Genomic DNA, 8,365 nt, shown 5'->3' on the forward strand with positions numbered 1-8,365 from the left:
GTTGAAATACGCCAGATGCGCTTTTGGTTGACTGTGAGCAATTGCAGCACCCACTTCTCACAAAGGTTCTTCGTAGTTAATTTTCCGGGCATGATATTGTGCACACTCTTAGAAATCCCACAAATTTTTGTTTGGTGGACTTGTGTTACCATATCATCGATTTTGTCAATGTTTCCGTTGTGGTGATCTCAATTGGACTGCCGGAGGACGCTCGGCTTTCGGTGCTTGTCCGACCGCGTTTAAATTCTTTAATCCAGTGGTAAATGGTCGTCAAAGATGGTGCACAATCTACTTGAACTTCATCCAGAGCTGCTCTGATTTGCGCTGCAGCCCAAATCTTCAAATGAAAATGTTTAATAACAGCACGAAACTCGGTTTTTCTCCATTCTCAATCGCAGTCGATACACTGACCTATTCAGATGGCTGTCAACAATGAAATGTACTCCATACATTGCTGAAATTGTTGCTACGATCCGTGAAATAATCAAGCTTACCATTCATGAAGGTGCAACGAAAATGTTCGACTCTTTCATGGAAATTCACCAGTGTTATCAAAGCACCCTCGTATACGTAAACTGTGTAGAAATTGATTAAATAGATTCCAACGCTATTTACGATTCAGCAGCCATCTTATGGAATATGTGAAGTGCCCTGACTAATTACAATAGTATTAAGCTTCGAATTATAACTACAGTGTATGACCCCACACAAAGAAACATTAATAGGGTTGAAAGACATGACAGTTACAGATCTTACGACTGACTGACGTGCGATCACAAACCGGGACCGTCCAATCCATGGTCTAGCACCTCCTTACACAGTCGTCTGCACTGCTGTCGTTGGGAGATACTAATAGCTGTCATCAGTGCGATTTGTATGCTGCCGCCACAGAACTAATGTGGACCTGCCCTACAATTTTTTGAAACCACAGTTATGGTATCGGAAAGTAAACACGGTGCCCGTTTCGTATGGTATGTGGTCCAGTAGTAGCTGCCCTGCTAGTGACGATGGTGCCTCTAAATAGGCGTTCAGCCCGCGGCGGCAACCACTCTCTAGTCGGGCTGCAGTGACAGCTTTGCGTCTGTGCAGTAACGGATGTTTGGGAAACGATCTTACACGCACAAGGACGAGGGATGTAAACTCCTTACCATAAAACATAAGCATGACATGGATTCAGTGATGGAACTGCTCTCCACTACGTATCGTGAAGTGGTGTATGGGCATCACAGATTTGATTTTCGGTACCGTCCATGTCAGCGTCCTCTGGCAAAAGCTTTAAGAAGTGCACGTGCAAAGTTACCTAGTGTAAACAGTGTAGGGACTCCAAGTGTGGGCTACATGGAGGTTTGCTTCTCTAAGAAGCCATTAGAACACCTCGCCAGTCGGTCACTGATTCCTGTATGAGGTCACAATAATTGAAAACGGTACAATTACAAGGAGGTTTTGCTGTAAGTGTCGCTTTACCACGCATTGACGCAGTATAGCTTTTAAGCTACAATGTGTCATTTTAATACCTGTACACCGCTACATTTACTGCCTAAGTAGGTGTTTTGGGGCATAGAGTAACGATATGTGTACAAAACACACGCAGGCTGCTTATGTTAATATGCAAAGGCTGGTCCTACATGACGCTGTTGTCTGAAGGAAGAAGATCGCATTGCTGGTAGACTTTTTTACACTATCATTAGAAACAGTAACTATCTCAAAATAACTGGAAGTAGGTATCCAGAGCAACCTAGAGCAGAATGACTACGTACAACAGAATATAGGAAAAGCAGATGTTCGGCTAGGAGTTGTAGGACGAATCTTAAGGAAATGTAATTAATCCACGAAAAAAGTCGTTTACAAAACATTAACACAAATCAAATCACGTTACGTGACTGGGTGTGGCCGACCCGCAAAGCAGCCGCATCAGTATAAATGACCCAGTTGATAGTGTTAGAAGATCCATGAGGTCGCTTGGATCATGTCAGGTCATATACCCCATCGAAAAATGTAAGAGGAAAGGTCTGGGAACTTGCAGCAAAAAGACTATGTAAGTACGTATTTCTCGTGAAACGCTAAGTGGGTAAATTTACAGGAACTGCATTCAACGAAGACTGTGATACCATTACGCCACCACCGTCGTATTCTGATCATAAGAACGAGATAAGAGAGATTAGGGCATGCACAGAGGCATACAGACAAACAATTTTTTCTTTGTCAACAAGTCAAAGTGGAAAAGGAGAGAAAATCGATAATACTGTTACGATGTGCCTTGTACTGTGACCTGTAGAGTATGTGTTTAGGTGTGATGCAGACTGTTTGTGGACAATGCTGTTGTCTTTAAGAAGAAGATTGCCACACCAGAAGGCAGTAGCGAATTGCAGAGGATTGATGATCCGTACAGAGACTGGATGTAGGTAAATATGAGTGTAACGTGTTGCACATGGGTAAGAGAAGGAATCCTGTACTGTGCAGTTATATTACTGGTGGAAATGGTAAAGTAGTAGTCTTAGAGGAAAGATTATTATTGTTTATTTTTTATTATTAGTGTTACTTTTATTAGACGTTTAATTTAGAATTAAGTTTATTATTTAAATCTTTCTTTGTCGTTAGTTATAGTGCATTAATGTGATGATGTATACCTCGAGGTATTAAATCAACTTTTCGTCCTATATACATCTACATATATAATCTGGTGTCCAAAATTAAAGCAATAAGCCGCTATTTCGTCGTCCTGTGTCTAATTCCCAATGTAATCGTGCCAACTGTCAACAGATGTCCATACGATCGTGTTCTGGACGGAAGACGGCACTCCGGTCAATGGGTAACCATGCCAGTGATGAAGCCAGGGCACCTATCAAATGGGGTAGTGTTTTCCGGGTAGTCTCACATCCACAATCGCTATGTGCAAGGTCAAAGTCCGTGTAGTATGGCATAGAGAAGATGCCTACGAGACTCTCTGCGGTAGAAGTACACGGGAAGAATGGAAGCAGAACAGCTGCAAACGGCCGGCCGTTGTGGCCGACCGGTTCTAGACGCTTCAGTCTGGAACCGCGCGACCGCTACGGCCGCAGGTTCGAATCTTACCTCGGGCATGGATGTGTGTGATGCCCTTAGGTTAGTTAGATTTAAGTAGTTCTAAGTTCTAGGGGACTGGTGACCTCAGTTGTTAAGTTCCATAGTGCTCAGAGCCACAGCTGCAAACTTATGCGTCCTGATGGCTTAACGCGAATCGTTCTATAGTTTCTCGGATGTGGCGACAGTTTGCAGAGACCGAAACCGTATCCTGAAAACCAGGGCAGGGACAATCACGTGTGACATTAGAAAGAGCGGACCGTTATTTGGCTATAAGGGCACGACGATACCGCCGTAGTACTGCACGGCAACTGGTATCTGCCTTCACAGCATCCACTGGACGTGTTTTATCGAGGGAAACAGTCTACAGAAGACTTTGGTAGAATGGCCTTTATTGTTAGAGACCTCTGACGCGTCTTCACAGAAGGGAACGTCTAGAGTGGAGTCCTCAAAAGTGACCCAATATTCTTTTCACAGATGAGTCCCGCTTTGGTGTGGAGACTGATTCTCGACGGATTCGCATCTGGAGGGCGCGTGGAACACGATTTCGCGACCCAAACATTGTGAAAAGTGATTTCGGGACCCAAACATTGTCAAAAAGAGACTGACATCGAGAAGGATCCCAAACGGTGCGAGCAGGGATTATGTTGACCTCTCGAACACATCTTCATGAAATTTTAAGGGTGAATCAGCAGGGTTTAACTGTTACTAGGTATCGTGGTGAGACCTTGGTACCTCATGTGCTGTTGTTACGAGGTGCTGTGGGCCCAGACTTCGTATTGATGGAAGATAATTCTAGAACAGGTGCTGGATGTTTTTTTGGAAACGGAAGCTTTTGCACACGTGGGCTGGCCTACTCGCTCCCAAGATTTGAATCCCATAGCGCATGTCTAGGATGTGCTAGAGAGACGGGTAAGAAGGGGCGTTATTGCTTCAAAATGAGATTCATGACATTCACAGCATGCCCCGTAGTTGTCAGGCCTGTACTGCTGCTAGAGGTGGTCATACCCCATTCTGCGCACATTAACCAGTTGTCGGAATGTGTGTGCAGATCCGTTAAGTTTAAAAAAAAAAAAAAAAAAAAAAAAAAGCGAAGAAAATTTTTGTCTACCGTTATGCATGTTACAGTTTTTTATGTTCTGTATTTTTACATTGTTTTTTCTATCAGCTGTTCGTATTTTATTTGTGGCAAAATAAACCTAACCTTGTGAATTTTCCACTTGCTGATTTAATCTTGGACCCCAGTGTATGTACACCATACATCACTGTGCATGGTGGAGGCTACTTTCTAGAGAGTTTAGCTGTTTTTCTGCCCTATACACATACTAAACAAAGTAATACTGACTGTCTCCACATGCTCTAATCACTTTTCTAATTCCCTTGGCTTCTATGCGAAATATTCACTGAAGTGACAAAGTCCTGGGATGTCTCCTGATATCTGCGGATATGTGGTTACGAGCTGCCACTCACTATAGTGTGAAATATTGTCCTAGTTAGAATGAATGGGTCTGAAACGAAAACATTTTGATTAGGTTCCTGTCTAACGAGACACAAATTTCACCCAAGGCCTATCTCACCTTGAGCGACGTTATAGAATGTGGTAAACCCATGATGGGGCACGGATACATTTTGCTGCTAATAAAGTCGACATCTAATGAGCTAATATGGCCGAAGAGGTACAGGCGAGCGCAGCCTTCGATTATAAGGTCCTCTAGCTTTTTCTGTCAGGATCATCTCAGAACTTAAGAATACAGCACTCTCGTTGTCATTTTAGAACAACTGGAGCAGCGAGGTATACAGTCTCACAATTTTTTGGAACATCATTCCAGGAAAAACAGCGCTCTTTATAACTTATTTTAATGCACACAGTCGTAATCGCATTTAATTTGTTTATTTTTATTTTTAGGTAACCTGTTTCGATCTTCTAAGAGATCTTCTGTAGATCTTACAATCCTTGATGACCGTAGGAACCGTTGGCGTGGAGCAGTTCCATATGTGCGGGTGTGGAGAACGTTGCAGCAGTATTCTCCACGCCTCCACAGATGGAACTGCTCCATGCCAACGGTTACACGGTCGTCAAAGCATGTAAGCTCTGAAGATGATGTCTTAGAAGATCGAAAGCGTTCATCTAAAAATAAAAAGGAACAACATAAATCCGATCACGGCTGTGTGTATTCAAGTATATTATACAGTCTTCTCACTACTTATGAGGGTCATCCGGTGGTGCTTGGAAGGATTCGTAACTCGCTGCAGAAACGAGTGTGGTAATTAAATACAAGTGCAACTTTAACAGGTGCCATGTAATGTGCCAAAGTAGTATTGCATTTCTTGCTAAGGTAGGCCTTGAGTGAAATCTGAGCCCAGTTACATGGGAACTTAAACAAAAAGTTTACGTTATCATTACATTTATACTATCTTGGACAATCTTTCATATTGAGGTCAGTGGTTATTCGTAACCATCCTTGTATAATTGGAAGTTTTTCCTCCTATTGTAGTATACTTTCACCTGTGTTAGCTCTCGCTGCTAATTATGGTACACCCTGTACACGTTACATTTAGACACCTCTAGCGCTTTTCTCATCTCGGTGTCCCAAGCGTTGTTTGAATCCTTAACTGAGCCCTGCCAGCATTTTTGGACATCTATTAGATCGTATACGTACTTATACTAACCTGGAGAAGCAGAAACCAATCGTCTTCCGTTAAGCTTGTTGCTGAAGTAAGCCGGCCTCAGTAGTATCGTAGGTATTCGCCCACTTGAACTGTGACGACTTTCACCAGCAGGCCATCTGCGATGCGCCTCTCCTGATGTTTACTTTTCAAAAAGAGACCTCACTACCGGAGTCACCACTGGGGGAACGTGACCGAGAGTCGCAAGGTCGGCTAATAGCTGCCGGTAAGCAATTTCTTCGCTCCCATTGGCTATCTAATCTGACGCCGGCAACGAGGTCAGCAAAAACACGTGTAAAACCGCCTGAGTCCGCAGGACTTGGCGATATGGGAACGTAATTTCGCTGTCATTAGTGATAGTGTCAGTTCCAAAAAGGCTGCAGAACGTTTCAGTGGCCACTAATTATTTCGTATTGATCCCTACTTGTCAAGTGATACAACGAGTCCCCTAATGTACAATTAAACAAACAGACGATTCGAAAGAAACATACACGTGCACTATAAATTGCTTGCAATGTTGAAAATCTGAAACTGTTCTGCTTGTGATCTTCAGTGCCAAGTCTGTTTTATGTAGTTCTGCCCGTTCGTGGATGTAAGCTTTCAGCACATGTAAGTAGGGACACTATGAAGAGAGGATAAGTTTCCATATATGCGTGAGAAACATAGAAACTAAAAAAATTTATGTAGAGCAACACATAGAAACACGTGTGTTTGAGCTTGAACTAAGTAATGGTACCTTTATAGTTACAGCCATGTAACCACTGGGAAATTTGCAGCTCTTTTTGAAAAACATGGATTGTTTGTTGTGCTGTCTGCCGGAGACAGGGAAGCAAATTATTGTTTGTGGGTATTTGAATATAGATTCTCTGAAAGAATCCAATGGAAAGCTTGACCTTGAAGTATTACTTGGTTCTTTCAATTTGACATCAGTTATTGATTTTCATACTCGGGTGGTAAAGGAAAGCAGCACACTCATTGATAATGTTTTTATAGACCAAGATACACTTATCAAATAAAAACTTTTCCTGTTAAGAATGGTCTGTCTGATCATTGTTCACAGCTAGTTATAGTATATGACACAGCTCCATACAGTAAGGCAAAATGGTCCTCCAACATAATGAGTTCAATTAACGATTTAACAACCGAAAACTCAGAGTAAGCTTGCAGCAGTTAGACTGGTATGTCGTGTACAGGGAACCTGCTGCTAATGTATATTTTACCCTATTTCATGATACGTTCGTAAGTATATTTGAAAACAGTTTTCCTAAGAAAGCAGTGAAATATAATGCTAAGAAACCCTCTAAAAATCCATGGCTTACTTAAGGAATAAAAATATCTTCTAAACAAAAAAGAGAAATGTATCTTGTAAGTCGGAGGAGTAATGATCCAGAAACAGTGAAACAATATAAAAACTACTGCACTGTATTAAGAAAAGTTATGTGCATTTTATCCGAGATTAGCACACCTGACAACAAAATTGCAACAATTTGGAATATTGTTGAAAGGGCAACAGGGAACCAGGAGCACAGGAAAACTGTATTTCTATCAGACTCAATGAAAAGTTTGGGAACAAAAAGTCAGATGTAGAAGATATTTTTAATAATCGCTTTTTAAGTGCTGTAGAGAAAATAGGATCCAGCTATTCATTAAAAAATCCAAGGCAGTATATGGAAGACGCAACACATATGCAATGCGATAAAATTTAAATTTAACCTACATCTCCTACTGAAATTAGGAAAATAATAAATTCACTCAAAGGCAAATGCTCACATGGAATTGATGGCGTTCCCAACAGAGTACTAAAAGATTGTTCCCAACAGATAAGTAGGATTCTCAGCCACGTACCTAGTAGCTCACTGAAACAGGGTATTTTTCCAGATCGACTGAAATATGCTACTGTTAAACCATTGCATAAAAAAGAGGATAGGTCTGATGCTAACAACTTCTGCGAAATCTCACTTCTGACACCTTTGCCCAAAATTTTTGAAAAAGTAATGCATTCAAGAGTAACATCACATATTTGTAAGAACGAAGTACTTAAGAAATTTCAGTTTGGTTTTCAGAAAGGCTTTGCAGCAGAAAATGCTATATATGCTTTCACTGATCAAATATTAAATTCCTTGACTAAGCAAACATCATCCATTGGTATATTCTGTCATCCCTCAAAGACTTTTGACTAGGTGAATCATGAAATTCTTCTAGATAAGCTTAAGTGTTGTGGTATGAGTGGGACAGTGCACAAATGGTTTACTTCATATTTAACTGGAAGAATGCAGAAGATTGAAATTAAGAGTCCTCTAACTGGGGAAGTATCAGGAATGGTGTCCCACAGATTTCAGTCTTGGGTCCTTATTGTTCTTATTATATATTTATGACTTGCCATTCTATGTTTATGAAAACGCAAAGCTAGTTATTTGTGCTGATGATACAAGTAGAGTAATCAAACCCAATAAACGAGCATCAGCTAAGCAAATCGAAAATAAATATTAAGTGCTTCTCTGCAAAAGAACTCTCACTACATTTTGTGAAAGCACAGTAGACACAATTCTGTAGAGTAAATGGCATAACACCATTGATTAATATAGAATACGAAAAGAAGTCTGTTGCGAAGGCAGAATATTGAAAATTTCTGGGTGTG

General features: G+C 41.1%; 1 protein-coding gene across 1 annotated transcript in view; it reads right to left on the reverse strand.

The window, feature by feature from the left end:
- Window positions 1–5,861, reverse strand: part of LOC124620042 (ornithine decarboxylase-like) — a 97,450-nt gene extending 91,589 nt beyond the window's left edge. Inside the window, exon 1 of the mRNA XM_047146709.1 lies at window positions 5,731–5,861. The gene's annotated coding sequence lies outside the window, so the exon portion shown is untranslated. The remainder of the gene's footprint in view (window positions 1–5,730) is intronic.
- Between the last annotated feature and the right edge of the window lie 2,504 nt (window positions 5,862–8,365).

This window comes from Schistocerca americana, chromosome 6 (genome assembly GCF_021461395.2).
Source record: "Schistocerca americana isolate TAMUIC-IGC-003095 chromosome 6, iqSchAmer2.1, whole genome shotgun sequence".
Taxonomy (NCBI): domain Eukaryota; kingdom Metazoa; phylum Arthropoda; class Insecta; order Orthoptera; family Acrididae; genus Schistocerca; species Schistocerca americana.